This window comes from Peromyscus eremicus, chromosome 11 (genome assembly GCF_949786415.1).
Source record: "Peromyscus eremicus chromosome 11, PerEre_H2_v1, whole genome shotgun sequence".
In the NCBI taxonomy this organism is placed as follows: domain Eukaryota; kingdom Metazoa; phylum Chordata; class Mammalia; order Rodentia; family Cricetidae; genus Peromyscus; species Peromyscus eremicus.
Window position 1 is genome coordinate 10,041,759 of NC_081427.1, and position 16,019 is coordinate 10,057,777.

Consider the following 16,019-nt stretch of genomic DNA (forward strand, 5'->3'; position numbering starts at 1 on the left):
TTACCCCAATATTTGTCTCTGGGTTTTTATTAAAATTCCTATTAGATTTTATGTTACAAGCAATTTGTTTTATTCTAGTTTCTGCTTACACTATGCACACAGGCTGTTTAATTTTTTGGAAATAAAGATTTGAAAGCATTTAGCCTCACAAAGCTGTTAAAACAGCATCATGCATACAATGTTGTCACCACTGTAATCCTGACCATGGGTCAACTTGATATGTTCTCATCAGGGAAACCACAGGCAGGTAGAAGATGCTCTGCATAGAAGCTAACTTGGGTAATTTGGCATCAGAATGCCTAAGCCATGTGCCCTTTAGGAGATGCTACTGTAAACTTATCTTCTGAATTAAAAATTACGCACTTGCTTACTGTGCTTTTTCTGAAAGTACTGACATTTTTCAATACAAGACCCAAAACAGAGAAATCTACAGCAGTAGAGGAGTTACATGAGAAAAATATTGAACAGCATCAGGATAGTCAATCTGTTATTCTGTGGATTGTTTTCTTGAACACTCTAAGAGTCATAACCAGCTCTCTTCCATGTTATCCAGCGTTGTGCCCACAGGAGCTGTCTAGTTGGGCTGTAGCATAGCATATCTTATCAGCATAGTTGGAGAAATAATGTGCAGGCATGTGCAGTCAGAGAGCTGCGATGGCCTAAGAGTGTGTGCTGCATTTCATTCAAGGGCGTATGAAATATGTGACAGTTTATGTCCAAGTTTGTTTCCACAATTAAGATGGAACTTGAGAATGTAGTGAGAACACTTGATCTTTTATTTAGAATGAAATTGCATTACAAACCTATGAGATGTGAATGCAAGAGAGCACTGTGCAAAATACTATGGTTTCTATTTGATATTTTATACCTGCATAGCCTGTGTTGACAAATCAACTTTAATGACAATTAACTTCAGCTTTGGTTTATGTTTATCTGTTAGTAAAGCTCATTTTCTTTGTTTGCACATGTGTGTATATGCCTGCATGCTTATGTCAAAATACTGATGAGCCAAAATGAAAGGGAATGCAGGGAGTGTAATTGAAGGTTCATTTTTCTGTTTGTGATCACGATAAAAAACCATTTCATTACGAATCAAAAACTAGGTATCAGTTAAATTCAGTTTAAATCCTATTCCATTTTCATATTGGTTTGGACAGAGATGGACCACAAAGGAACATAAAAGAAAAGAGAAAGGAGGGTGAATAGAAACATATGAGAGAGAGAGAGAGAGAGAGAGAGAGAGAGAGAGAGAGAGAGAGAGAGAGAGAGAGAGAGAAGAGAGAGAGAGAGAGAGAGAGAGAGAACAGGGCCAGAAGGGGCCTGGATGAGAGATGGAAGGTACGGCTTCACCTGCTCACTTCCCACACCAGCCTTTCCTGTCCTTCAGTGTGACCTTGATATATCTACCCTATTTCTATGCACTTTAATTTTAAAACAAATTTTAACAACTAATTCATTTTTAATTACTACCATACTTTATTTTATTATCACACAGTTTCTTAATTTCTCTATTCTTAGTGACATTTCCCAAAATTTGCTATTTGGGAATTAAAAGAATTGTGAAACTTTTAGTGTCTTTATCAACATAGGCTGTTATAACAAATGTACCTGAGCTGGCTGTCTTGAGCCACAAATGCAAGCTTATCATAGTTGTGGAACATGGGAAATGTGAGATCTCCTGCAACAGATGGAGAGCCTGGGAAAGGCTTACTTCCGGTGTGCTGAAGGCCACTATTGTAGTTGGAGTATTCTTTGGGCTGCCATAGAGTTAGCAAACCAAGGCACAGAGACTTATTAATTATGAATGCTTGGCCTTAGCATAGACTTTTTTATAGCTAGTTTATTTTGTAACTTAAATTATCCCATTTCAATTAACCTATGTTCTTCTCCAATGCTTGTTTACCTCATCCACATATTGTCTATCCTGCTTTCCTGCTTCCTTTATGTCTGTCTGTCTGGCCCCTGGCTGACTGGATGGCTCCCCTTTTCTCTGCTCACCAGCCCCACCTATCCCTCCTCTGCTTAGCTATTGGCCATTCAGCTTTTTATTAGGCCAATCAAGTGCCTGAAACAGATAAGGTAAAACAGCAGCACATCTTTACATAGTTAAAAAATTATTCTATTCCACAATACACTATATAAAGTGTTTGGGGTGTGTGTGTGTGTGTGTGTGTGTGTGTGTGTGTGTGTGTGTGTGTGCATGTGTATGAGAGAGAGAGAGAGAGAGAGAGAGAGAGAGAGAGAGAGAGAGAGAGAGAGAGGCAGAAATAGAAACAGAAATAGAATCAGACACCAAGGTTGTCTTCTCCAAGAACATCGTCACAGGCTCATCCTCTAGGAAGCCACCTCCATTCCATGCCTCAGTCACCTTCCAAATAACATCTTTTGGGAGATGGCAATGTTGTAATATGTCTGCAACATTTTTTTCTGTAAGTTTCTACAATCCATTCAGCTGTGATGGAAAATTATATGATTAAAATTGGGAAGTTTGTACTTTAAAACTCTTTGAAAGACATGAGGATGCACTCCATTCCCTGCCACCACACACATTTTTGCTTCATCATAGAAGAGCAGCTGTGCAGACTGCACATCACCTTTTAGCTACACTTTAATGCTCAAGTTTAACATTGAAGTACATGGAGCATATACATAAATATTGAATTCATGGAATTTCAACTTAAACATCAATATACTAGTTTTAAAAGTAGTTAGTTAAAATAAAATTTAATGCAGTATGCCGTAATTCTTCACCTCTATTCATTTTAATTGTGTCAATGTTCCTTGGGGAAAATAATATTTCCCTCAGCAATTCCATTTTACCTCACAAAATAACAAGAATGGTGTTGTAACAGAAAGGACATTTCTTTTTCCTTTTTATATGCTAGACAACAGCTCAACACGTTGCATGAAAATTTTTAAGGCCACCCTTGGAATTCATTTGGTTCATTTATGTTCTGATTAAAATATATACAGAAGAAAAGACAGCAAAATAAGGATGGAATTTATACTCAGTAAGGAATTTCTGGGGGAATAAAAATCTATTGTGAGAAAAGATAAAGAGTAACCTTGCCTAGGAAGCAAACAAATAAAAAACTGCTGCGAGCTCAGTTCTTTTGTTAGTAAGTGCCAAACATTGTATTTGATAAAATTGTTTTAAGAATTATTAGAGGCCTGGGATAGCATTAACTTCTTCCAGAGGGGATTTTCATTTTCTCGTACCCTGCATCTCTCAGCACTCGCTGGCAGTGCTTTCCAAATCCAATTGCAGGCACTGAGATTTGAGGTGGGTTATGGAGGTCGCTCACCTTCATTTATGGAATTCTGTTCATTAGTGCTATGCCTATATAGAGGCTGTTTAGGAAAGACATGTTTAATCAGCTATAAATTTCAACTTTTGTCCTCTTAATCCCAAGATTTCAAAAATACTGTCCCTAATTGCTGGTTTGTTATAACCAGTTTCAGAACTGAAATCATGTCCCCCTAAGGCCTTCTGGATCTCCATTTCCTAATGACCTATGGCCTGGTATTGCTCACAGCTGTTAAAGCTTCTACCCAGTGTCCATTCTTTGTTTTCTATCACAGTTTACTGGGGACAAATGTTCCACCCTTTATATAATTTCAAATTATTGTCTGTTTTCAGGAAAGAATACAGTATGTGAGAAATTTCAAAACTGAGTATGTAATACTCTCATCAAGCTTACTCACTCCAACAAAGAAACCAACTCATGAGTTTCCATTCATTATTATTTACATGCAATGGCTTATTAATATCAAAACTTGCATTCATTTGGACTACAGGAAGAAAGCCATCAGTCTGGAGCCATTCCTAACAATTAAAATGAAACCATTTACACACTCAATCCTGTGGCATTTGTGCAACACTTTTATTTGAATGCTTTGCCCATTCTGAAGGGGCACTAGCAATTTGGATAAGAGAAAGATTATCATGAACTTTCTTCATAGATGACTTAAAATCTGTAATGAGTTCAAGTATAGATTGCTATTTGCTACTAGTGACAGAAACAAGCTCTGAGGCCAGTTAATTTTGTCCTGTAATCATCTTGCAATGATTGTATTTAAACAAACACCTGTTGCTAACCACTCCATGCCAGCACTTGATGTTTCAAAGAGACCAGATATACAATACATGGGAGAGGCAGCTTCTGTCAGGACACGTATAGTGTTAAAGTTTCAATTTATTTATTTGTATTTTTTGTTTTTATTTTAATTTTTCACTGGAAAATATCATCCATCCATGTATCCACATATACATACATTGTATCTTGATCATATCAAACCCTCTCTTTCTCACTGCATCTCCCTCACAGGTTCCTCAATACATTTCCTTCACAACTTCATGTCCTCCCTTTATAATTTTAATTAAACTAATTAATTAAAGTTAATTAATCTAAATCTAGTCCATGTTGCCCTTATGTGTATGCATGTGAGGTCATCCACTGAGGCATGGGAACTTTCCAGTGTTCATAACACTAAAGAAATATTACCCTCCCTCACCCCAGAAACCACCAACTGAAATAGTCCCACCCCATTGATGGGGTCTTGGGTCCCCTCCACCCTCCATATTGGAACTTTTAACTGGTTTGATCTTGGGCTGGTCTTTTAGGCAAAAATACTGTGAGTTCAGGCATTCAACAGCTATGTCACGTCCAGTGACAACAGTTCTCAGTCATCCTCTTCCTCCTTGAGTTCTTACATTCCTTCTTTTCCCTTTTATTGATCATCGATTCTTTTCTCATACAATATACCCTCATTAAAATTTCCCCTCGCTTTATTCCTCCCAGTTCCTCCCCACCTCCCTTTCCATTTGAATTCACTCCCTTTCTGTCACACATTAAAATGAACAGGATTCTACGAGATACCAAATCATAACACAAGGATAATATGAGATAAAATCAAAATCATTACATTAAGTCAGACAAAGCAAACCAGCAGAAGTGTGGTGATATTGTGCACTCTAATAAACTTATGTGGGGTCAGAGAACAGAACAGCCACTAGATAGAGAGGCCAGAAAATGGTGGCACATACACCTTTAATCCTAGCATTCTGGAGGCAGAGATCTGTCTGGATCTCTGTGAGTTCAAAGCCACACTGGAAACAGCCAGGCATGGTGACACACGCCTTTAATCCCAGGAAGTGATGGCAGGAAGCAGAAAGATATATAAGCGGTGAGGACTAGGAACTAGGGCCTGGTTAAGCTTTTAGGCTTTTAGCAGCAGTTCAGCTGAGATCCATTCGGATAAGGACACAGAAGCTTCCAGATTGAGGAAACAAGATCAGCTGAGGAATTGGCGAGGTGAGGTTAGCTGTGGCTGGTTCTCTTTCTCTGATTTTTCAGCATTCACTCCAATAACTGGCGCCGGGTTGTTTTTATTAATAAGACCTTCTAACAATTCGTGCTACACAGAAGGAAAAAAGCTCAAGAGAAGGTACAAGAGTCTAAACTCCCCCACCACCACGTTCACATACTCCGGAGTCCCATATAAACACTAAACTGAAAGTTATAGTATGTCTGCAGAGGCCCTGGTGCAGACCTGTGTAGGCCTTGTGCTTGTTGCTTCAGTCTCAGTGAGCTCATATGAGCTTTGCTCAGTTGATTTAGGGGTGCTTTTTCTCCTGGTGTCCTCCATTCCCTGTGACTCCTACACTTTTTCTGGCTCCTCTTCTGTGAGATTCCCTGAGCTCTGAGGAGAGGGATTTGATGGAGGAGCATCCCCTTGAGAGCTCGGCATTCTGAGGCCCCTCTTTCTCTGAAAATAGCAAAGGTGGTTTGAAATAAAATCAAAGTTTCTTCCAACACTCAGAAGGAGCTGTGTGTGACGTCACCACGTTCTCTTTTGTCAACAAAACATTGTGATGTCACCATTTGGAGGGTCAAAACTAAATTCTGGTAGGAAATGAGGAAATTATGAGGGAGATGCTGGAATGATAGGAATAATGCTGATATTATTCTTATTAATGATACTTAAAAAATTAACAGCCTTAAAAATACTGTTGATATATTGTAGTCAAATAGTATGTTTAATGGACTCTATGATTCACCCGCAAAATAGTGCATCACATACTCACTCCAACATGACACATGATATATATTAAGTATTATACATATTATACACAAAGCTGTAGTAACTTCATTTTCTCATTTTTTTAGTCATTTGACAATTTTGTATAATGTATGTATTTTGATCACATTCACTCTCTTCTCTCAACTCTCCCCAGCCTCAAATCTCCTTCTTGACTCATCCAAATTTGCAGTGGTTTCTTTCTTTCTTTCTTTTTTTTTTTTTTTTTTGAGACAGGGTTTTTCTGTGTACTTTTGGAGCCTGTCCTGGAAATCACTCTGTAGACCAGTCTGGCCTCTAACTCACAGAGATCCACCTGCTTCTGCCTCTCGGGTGCTGGGATTAAAGGAGTGTGCCACCACCACCCGGCTACAATGGTTTCTATTAAATCTTCTAGAATACTTAGTTTTGCTGATAAAATTTTTATTATTTTTGTTATTTTACATACTACAGTACAAGGATAGTGCCATGCTTTTGAATAGAATAAGTAACAAATAAAAGCAATATATATTATATATAATAATATATATTAATATGTCTGTATTCATGATTGGTATATCATTAAGTTTTATTACCATAATCACAAGTAAAATCTTGTTATGTCCTCCTTTCAAATAAAAGGAGTCATTACAAGTGACTTTTTTTTTGCAACACTTAAGTGAAATAAAATAGAAATACATCCTCTGTAACAACGACTGCTCCTTATCCTAAGTTCTGTGGATTGATAGTCCAAACTGCATTTTGAACTAAAACCTATCACTCCTTGCATGAAGAAATCTCTAGATTTTTTATATATTAACAATTAACATTACCAGAAAAGGAGAACAAAAGAGAAACCTTATAGTGGGCAGAAGAATGTTAAGCAGTTGAAACAAAGAGAATGTTAGCTTTTCGGTAACAGAATTATCTCCTCTGCACATATTTAAGTGAGGAGCTGTAATGGTGTGTATGTTTTATTTCATAAAAAGATTCACTATTTGCTAGAAACAGAAGAAAAATAATAATCCATTCTAATTTCTAGCAAAAGGATGTAGAAGTTATAATTTGTGTTCTGTGTGCATACTCAAAGCGGCATACTTAAGAAGTCCAGGGCCCATAACTGACTAGAAGAACTGCAAAAAAAAGTCTAAATTTAACTGGCTTTTGTAACCAGGGCAATTGCTCTAAGGACAATTTAAATAGTGAGAGAAGTAAATGGTTTTGTGCTGCAATCCCATGTGAAATCTGCAAGAAGAAAGCGCCGTTTCTATTATAACAAATAAAAGGAAAGCAAAGTCTGTGCTTCACAGAAAGCAGCAGTGGTGGGACAAAATAAAATAACTAGGAGCTGAGATTGTAGCTCAGACACACCATTTATATGAGTGCCTAAAACTAATTACTTATACTCTTTAAGTACATCATCAATACTCAATCTGTCATCAGCTCAGGACCAATTTGTTTGTTTGTTTGTTTGGAATTTTTTCCCAGTGATTTTGTTATTGAAACAATAAGAGAAAATGCTGCTATGGATTCATGTTTGTTGAAATGAAGTCAAAGCTATACATTACTGAGAATTCACATTTTCTGTACCTCTCAAAATCCACTTGAGATTCATAGCCACTTCATCAATTTCTGTTTGTTCTCTGCCATTATCTGAAATGTATGAAAAATTCTTTGAGAAACTCTTTGTGGTACACATATCAAAGAGGGAACTTTTTAATGATCCCTCAGCTGGAGGAAGGTAGAGAGCTGGCTGCCTCTACCTTTGTGAAACCATAAAAAGAAAAGATGGGAGTATTTTACTCCTTTTTTTTTCAATTGCCTCCACAAGTTCCCAAGCTAAGCAAAATAAATTATTTGAGGAAAGAAATGAGGATTTTCAAAATTTGTTTGCTATCATGAAGACAATATTCACTTTCTAATATGTATTTATGAAAGTATTATGCCACACATTGTTTGTAGCAAAAATTATAGCAAGGAAAAAAAGTTGCCAAATGTATAATCATTCAGGTTTGCAATTCTCATGGAGGAAGAGAAGACACTTTGTGATTCTTCACTTGGGTTATGGTCTCCTTTAAAAATGGTCATGATATCATAGGAAAAGCAAATCTCTGATACGATTCAAGAGTTTAACTTGGGATTTCCTGAGGAGCTATCACATTTTGATTGAGTTTTCTTACTAAGTTATTATCCACTATTTTATTGTTATTGGCTCTTCTTCTTGGTTGCAAAAAGAGTATGATCAGAAGAGAGGGCCTTTCAAACTACACTTTTATTACATTTTTTTTTTTTTTTTTTTTTTTGGTTTTTCGAGACAGGGTTTCTCTGTGTAGCTTTGCGCCTTTCCTGGAACTCACTTGGTAGCCCAGGCTGGCCTCGAACTCACAGAGATCCAATTCATCTGGATTCTAAGTTATTTGACTGCATCGAGGAGACAGATAATGGTAATTAAAAGAGGGGGATCTGGGAGGCTATCTTCCTCAGTACATTGAACTATGTTGGTGTCTTATGGTAGCCTATGGAGACTTCCTAAAGTTCACCCAATGACCTTCTATTAACTTTGGAAAATTACATAATGTATCCATTTCAGTGCCTGGTACATAGTTTTTTTGTTATTTTGTTTTTGTTTGTTTTGTTTCCTGTAGCTGGAGAATTTTCTCTCCGGGTCCCGCTAAGCCCCAGCAGTCCAACAGCCTACTTATAAAACAAACACACAGATGCTTATATTATTTAAACTGTTTGGCCTAATGGCTCAGGCTTCTACCTATCTAGTTCTTACATCTTAAATTAATCCATTTCTATAAATCTATACCTTGCCACGTGGCTTGTGGCTTACCGGCATCTTCACATGCTGCTTGTCATGGCGGCGGCTGGCAGTGTCTCCCTCTGTCTTCCTGTTCTCTCAATTCTCCTCTCTGTTAGTCCCGCCTATACTTCCTGCCTGGCCACTGGCCAATCAGTGTTTTATTTATTGACCAATCAGAGCACATACAGACCATCCCACAGCAGTTTCCAGTAAAGAGTAGTAAATCAGATAAACGAGAAAACAGAGTATAAATATGACAGATTTCTCTTCAGTGTGTATGGAGATTAGAGTCCAATTTTTCACAGTTGCTTCTCTCCTTCCACACTTACATGGGTTCTTGGATTGAACTGAGCTTCCCAAGATTGGGTGGCAAATGCTTTTACCCATTAAGTAGTTTCTCTGGCTCTTATTTTTGCTATTTATTAATTATGAAAGCAAACACACATATTAATGTGATAATGTGGCTTTTTTTGTTTGTTTGTTGTTTTGAGACAGGGTTTCTCTGTGTAGCTTTGCACCTTTCCTGGAACTCACTCTGTAGCCCAGGCTGGCCTTGAACTCACAGAGATCTGCCCACTTCTGCCTCCTGAGTGCTGGGATTAAAGGCATGTGACACCACTGCCCGGCAATGTGGCTTTTTTAATGATTTTTTAATTGATTCTTTGTAGGTTTCACTTCATGCCTCTCAATTTCATTCATCTCCCTGTCCCTTCACATCTGCCCTCTACCCTTGCAACTTCTCCCAAAACAAAATTCAAAATAAAAGCAAACAAAATGAAACAACAAAAACAAAAGCAACCAAACTAACTAAAACATACCACACACACACACACACACACACACACACACACACACACACACGTCTAGTTATGGAAGCTGTAGTGTTGCAGAGTGAGTCACACAGTATACCCCTTAGTTCATAAATCTTTGCTTGCAAGTGTTCATTGCAAAGAGCCATTGGTCTAGTTCAACTCCTCTGGCCTCTGCTGTATCCTCGATACTAGGCCCTCACTGGGACTTCTCTTGGGTATCCTGCCTTTGCCTTGTGTCATGGAGAATCTGCAGCTTTGGATCTGCAGGTCAGCTCCTTCACTTGCTCCAGCATTTCATAGATGAGGTGAATGTTGGGGTGGGCCGACTCATAGCCCTGGTTCTCAGCCTGAATGTCAGCTGGGTTGGTCAGCCTACCAGCTTTCCCTCATTGACACCAACAGGCGAGTTCTCCAGCATTACCCCCGCTAGCTAGTTCTCCTTCTCTCAACTGCCCTCAGGGCCAGATCACTGTACCACACTACCAGGGCCAGCTCTGCTGTTTTGTCCCAGGTGAGGTGCAGGGCCTGCTCTCCTGCTCTCATGCTTGTGAGGCCAACTCTCCTACCTGATACAGGTAGCAAGTGGTTGGGGGGCATCTTTCCCTCACCTGTGCCACCACATGGGAGACAAGGCGTTGTGAGGACAGCTCTCCTGCTCTTTTGCCTTCAGGGCGGGCTCACCTGAAACTGCCCTCAGCAGGGTCAGCTCTACTGTGTTGTCTGGGGGAGGTGCAGGGCCCATTCTCCCAAGTACTGCAAGGATGAAGAGCAGACCACCTCTCCCACTCTCGTGACCTCAGGGCCAGCTCTCCCACCCACCACAGGTGGAAAGGGGTGGGAGATAGGGGAGGATATCTTTTCCTCACTCAATCCACCACATGGCAGAGGAGGGGTGGGGGCAAATCTCTTACGCACTTTTGTGGGGCCGGAGCACCTGTGGCCCTGTCAACAGGATCAGCTCTGTTGCGCTGCCCAGCTGAGGTGTACGGCTGCTCTCACAAACGCTGAAGCTGGTGAGGGACAGGGTCAGCTTTCCCTGTGGCCCCCGGACCAGCTTTCCTGACTGAGGTAGGTGCTGAGGAATGAGTGGGACATTTCTCCCTCACCCATGCCACCATGTGACAGACAGATAGTGGGGCAGTGCTGAGGGATATCTTTCTGTATGCTGTGAATATATGTTGTCCCCATTGGTTAATAAATAAACTGTTTTAGCCTATGGCAAGGCAGCTTAGAGGCAGGCAGGAAATCTAAGGAGAGAGAAAGGAAGGAGAAGGGCAGAGTCTAAGGAGAAGCCAGCACCTCCAGAAGAAGCAAGATGTGAAAGTACCAGTAAGCCACAGCCACGTGGCAACTTATAGGATGTCACCATGGGCATAGTTAGTGTAGGTCACTCAGATTGGGATGGACCCAGTGTCTGTGTGGCCTTTACACACCTACATGGCCTCAGGTGGCTGTCTAGATCCCAGGCATCTGCACAGCCCTTAACAGCAACAGGAGCCTTAGACATCAACACAGACCCTGGCTATGGTTGGGCCCTGGACCCAGACAGATTGTGGGTAGTGGCTGTTTCTTTTATATTGAGACAAATCTTGGTGAACATTCACTACTGCAGGATGCAGACTATTTACAATATTTTTCAGAGTTAATTGTTATTTTGACACTTTAAAACTATGTCACTACTTAAATGACAGTAACACAGTACTGCTGAATTGTTGGAAGCTGATAATTTACATATGTAGGATTCTATTTCAGTGATTAATCAGTACAGCACATTGTGATGATATGAAGGGTTGGTTTCATGTTTTCAATGAGGATCACTGAAATGGCTTCAGCAGTAATATGAACCAAACAAAATCCTTGTCCCCAACTACCTCATTCTTAAACATATCTTGGTCTGTTAGTCAACACAAAAATATCAGTAAGTCAGTCCTACTGAACTTACCTGTGTCACTGGGTCCTATTTTCTTTCAGTCTGCTGACACCAGAAACCCCAGAGTTGAAAAATCATACCTTATCATAAATTTCAGTATTAAAAGCATGAATAGATAATGGAATACCCCAATGGCACTAGCATTTTCATTGTAATATAATTTACTAACATTATAAAGGAAGAATCCTATGAATCCTTCAGTGTGGAGACAATCGTTTATAAGCCTGTGTTTATGTATGTGTTTGTTATTTATTTATTCAATTCATATAGTTACTTCATTATAGACTGGCCCTATCTGAACATTTTATCTTTTTAATACAGCCAAATGATCATCACACCTCTAGATAATTTAATCAAAACATTGTTTTTCCTCAAACATCAATGGACCTTACAACCAATAAAGAAAATAGAAACAACACATTAAATCCCTTCATCGAAGGCTGGTATTCAAGGCTGATAAGTTGCTCAGGTCATCAATGTGCCACTTGCCTCATAAACACATATAAAAACATCCTCAAAAAAGGACAAGTCTGTGTATTTAGATGCTACTATTGCTTTCTCTTGCCATAATAAATTTGCCAATTTATGATCTTATTTGGGTCTGTTGTAGACTTCTTTTTTTCATAGACTTTGATCTGTTAGGTCTCTCCTTCCTCTGATGGTCCTTTGATAGTAAGGCTTGTGAAATTTATATATATTTATAAACTGAACTGAGCTTATAATATTACTTTTTATTTGTTTTCTTTTTACTGAAAATAGATATTTTTATACAATATATTCTGATTATAGTTTTCACTCCCCAACTCCTCCTATATCATCCCCACCACTCTACCTAACCTAATCTACATCTTTACTTTCTCTTTCTCATTAGAAAACAGACATCTAAAAAATAAATAAAATAAAATAAAAGATAAACAAACAAACAAGAATAGGAGTAAACAAACAAACAGAAAAAAGAGCCCCCCCAAAAAAGCTAAAGAAACACATATAGACACAGAGACAAACACATTGACACAAAAACTCAATAAGTAATATTGAGCTCCTTTATTATTAAATGTCTATTGTGGGCACTGTACCTACTCTTAAGTGTAGTCTGAAGACCCAGTGAGACTTCTTTGGAGAAAACTAACTTTTCCTTTTCATACTGTTGTTAATTGGAGACAGCTTCTGTGTAGATGTAATTCTAAATGGTTTTATTAAATAAGAAACACAGAGCCAAATGCAGAGTTAAAAGCCCAGAGATCAGAGAGCAGTAGCCAAAAGCTGAGACCACCTTCTTACCACCCACTGCCGCTGCTGTCCTTCCCTTGAGAAAGAGACCTACTTCCTGTGTGTCTGTCTTTTTATTGACTTTCTGTTCTGCCTTCTCATTGGTTGTAAACCCAACTACATGACCTCCTCGTCACTGCCTGTCTATACAGACCTCCAGGTCTCTATGGTTGGTATTGAGATTAAAGGCATGTGTCTCCAAGCTGGCTATGTCCTGGAACACACAGATTCTGCCTGCCATGTGGTTGGTTTAAGGGCGTGTGCTACCTCTGCCAGACTTCTGCTATGGCTTGCTATAAGCTCTGACCCCCAGGCAACTTTATTTATTAACATACAAATAAAATCACATTTCAGCACAAATAAAGTATCACCATACTTCTGAGTTAGGGATGAGGGCTTGTGTCTACTTCTCTTGGAACTGGGACTGCATATGGCTTATACCCAAGCAGGCTCTGTGCATGATGCCACAGTCTCTGTGAGGTCATATGTGTATCAGTCTGCCTGTCTAGAAGACCACATTTCTTTGGTATCTTCCATGCCCTGTAGCACTTAAAATCTTTCTGCCTCTCCATGAACTGAGTTTATGGTTGTTTCTACAAAGCCTATTTTATTTCTAATCAGACTGAAGAGTGCTTTGACATCAGAAGGGACAATGCAGAGTTTGCAGTTTGCCCAGCTGGTTTTCAGTCTTGCTTTGATCGAGTATTTCCTTACTATGCTCTCTTCCCTACGTTTTGGAGGTAATGTATATCCTGTGCCACTATATATTGGAAGTATGTGATCTGCTATTTTATTTTGAATTTTTTACAGGGCATTATAATTAAGAGATTGCATTAGATTCAGAAGAGACTTTGAACTTTAGACTTTTAAATAAGTTTGAGACTGCTGTAGACTATAGGGACTTTGAAAGTTGGACTGAATGCATTTTTGCATTATGATATGGTTACAAAGTTTGGGGACCAGGGAGTGGAATGTGATGGTTTGAGAGAAAATGTTTCCCAAAGGGAGTGGCACTATTAGGACGTGTGGCACTTTGGAATAGGTGTGGTCTTAGAGAAAGTATGTCACTGAGGAGGTGGGCTTTGAGGTCTCATATATGCTCAAACCAAGCCCAGTGAAATAGACCACTTTCTGTTGCCTGTAAGTCAAAATGTAAGAACTCTCAGCTCCGTCTCTAAAACCGTGTTTGCCTGCATGCTACCTTACTTCCTGCCATGAAGGTAATGGACTAAACCTCTGAAACTGTAAGTGAGCTACCACAATTAAATGCTTTCCTTTATAAGAGTTACCATTATCATAGTGTCTCTTCACAGCAATAGAAACCCTAATTAAATTGATATCAATGTAACTTTCTTAAATTATCATACTTTCTTTGTCCTAAATAACCATCCTCATTTACATACTTCTTCATTCACATTCAGTGAAAAGAATAGCATTGACTAGCATGAAAATTTAAAATGTATATTGAAAAGTATTTTTTAAATAATGTTAAAATAATAGTTTGTCTCTTCATATTTAATGGAATAATACTGAGATACAGATAGATTACAAGGAGGTAAATTTTCAACAAAAATGATTAAATTTAGAAATATATAAAACCTATAAATATCAACGTTTTCTTTTGTCATATCTGTAAAATAAAATGTTCATTATGAAAATGTTGATATACAGAGGGGTTTAATGTTTTCCTGTCTTTATTTTGTGTTGTACTTTGTGTTATCACAGTGAATAGTTCTTCTATATTTATATTCTTTAATATTTCACTGTAATTTATTTTATTATGAACAAATTGAATAAATCAATTAATATTTATTTTCTATATCAAATTTTTCACATATGTTGCTCTGAAAGCTGGGTTCAGATTGTACAGTTATAATTTTTATTTTATAGTGAACTATAAAAACTAGTTAAGCAGTAGAAACATAGCAAACATTGATTTAAAAAGATATATATATTTTATAAGTTTAATAGTGTTGCTTAGACAACAGTTTTAAGCCAAGATTCTATGTGTTATTGAATGATTTTAGGCATGAAAACTGACACATGATAGGCCCTTAGGAGATAAGATTGCAAGGAACAAACTTCTACAAATATTGATAAGGATATCAGAAACTAAAGAATATATTATGCAATAATATCACATTTTAATTTTTTGAGATTATAATATAATTATATCATCTTCCTATTTTCTGTTCTCCTTCCAAACCATCCCATGTTTTCTCCCCTGAAATTTTGATTCACAATATTTAAAAAGCTAAATAATTTTTGGAGTAAATTTTCTGGATGGTTATTGAAGTTAATATATTGATAATCTTTCTGATGCTTACTTGAAGTTGGAAATAACCAAATAAATAAAGCAACCTTTATTCCAGAGAAGAAGAGCTTTTGCATAGATCAAATAACACTTGATGAAGACCACTTTGTTAGCAACCATAAAGAGAAAATTAATGTGGTCCTATCAATTCATGTAGATAAGATCAATTACTCTTGATTAAAATTCTGAACAAACTAGTGTCAGAAGAGAACTTTTGTAACTTGCTAAAGAATGGCTGCTAAAACCTCTAGAGCCAGCCTAATGCATACCAGCCAGAGGCTAATGCATGTTTACATGGGGGAAAGAAAGGATGCCCATTCTCACCTGTTTTATTCAGCACAGCAGTAGCCTGTGAGACAAAGCAATAAGGAAATAAAATATAGTTTTGATAAAAACAAATGAATTTCCCTTACATACAAAACTGACTTCATGTTGAGGTAGGAAAACCCAAGGCAGCTGAAGAATCTCTTAGAATTCACAGGTGAATCTTATAGGGTTATAGAATAAAGGTTAACATGTATGCACACATTAATTCTATACATTGTCCATGAACATTTTAAAATTTAAATAGAAAACTTCAGTTTTACAAATAACCACCAACAAATCTCAGAAGGCATGTTCTAGATCTTTAAGTTGACAAGTACAAAGAACTGATGAGAAAAGTATCAAAACAGAGTTATATGAATAGGATGTTAGACACTGTGGGGTTTGATTCAGTTCTTGTCAATACCCCAGCAGACATTAAAATGTAGGTATAGTTTATTCTAGACTTATATGGAAATAAAAATAACTAAAACACCCACATTCACATTGCTTTTATGTATGATG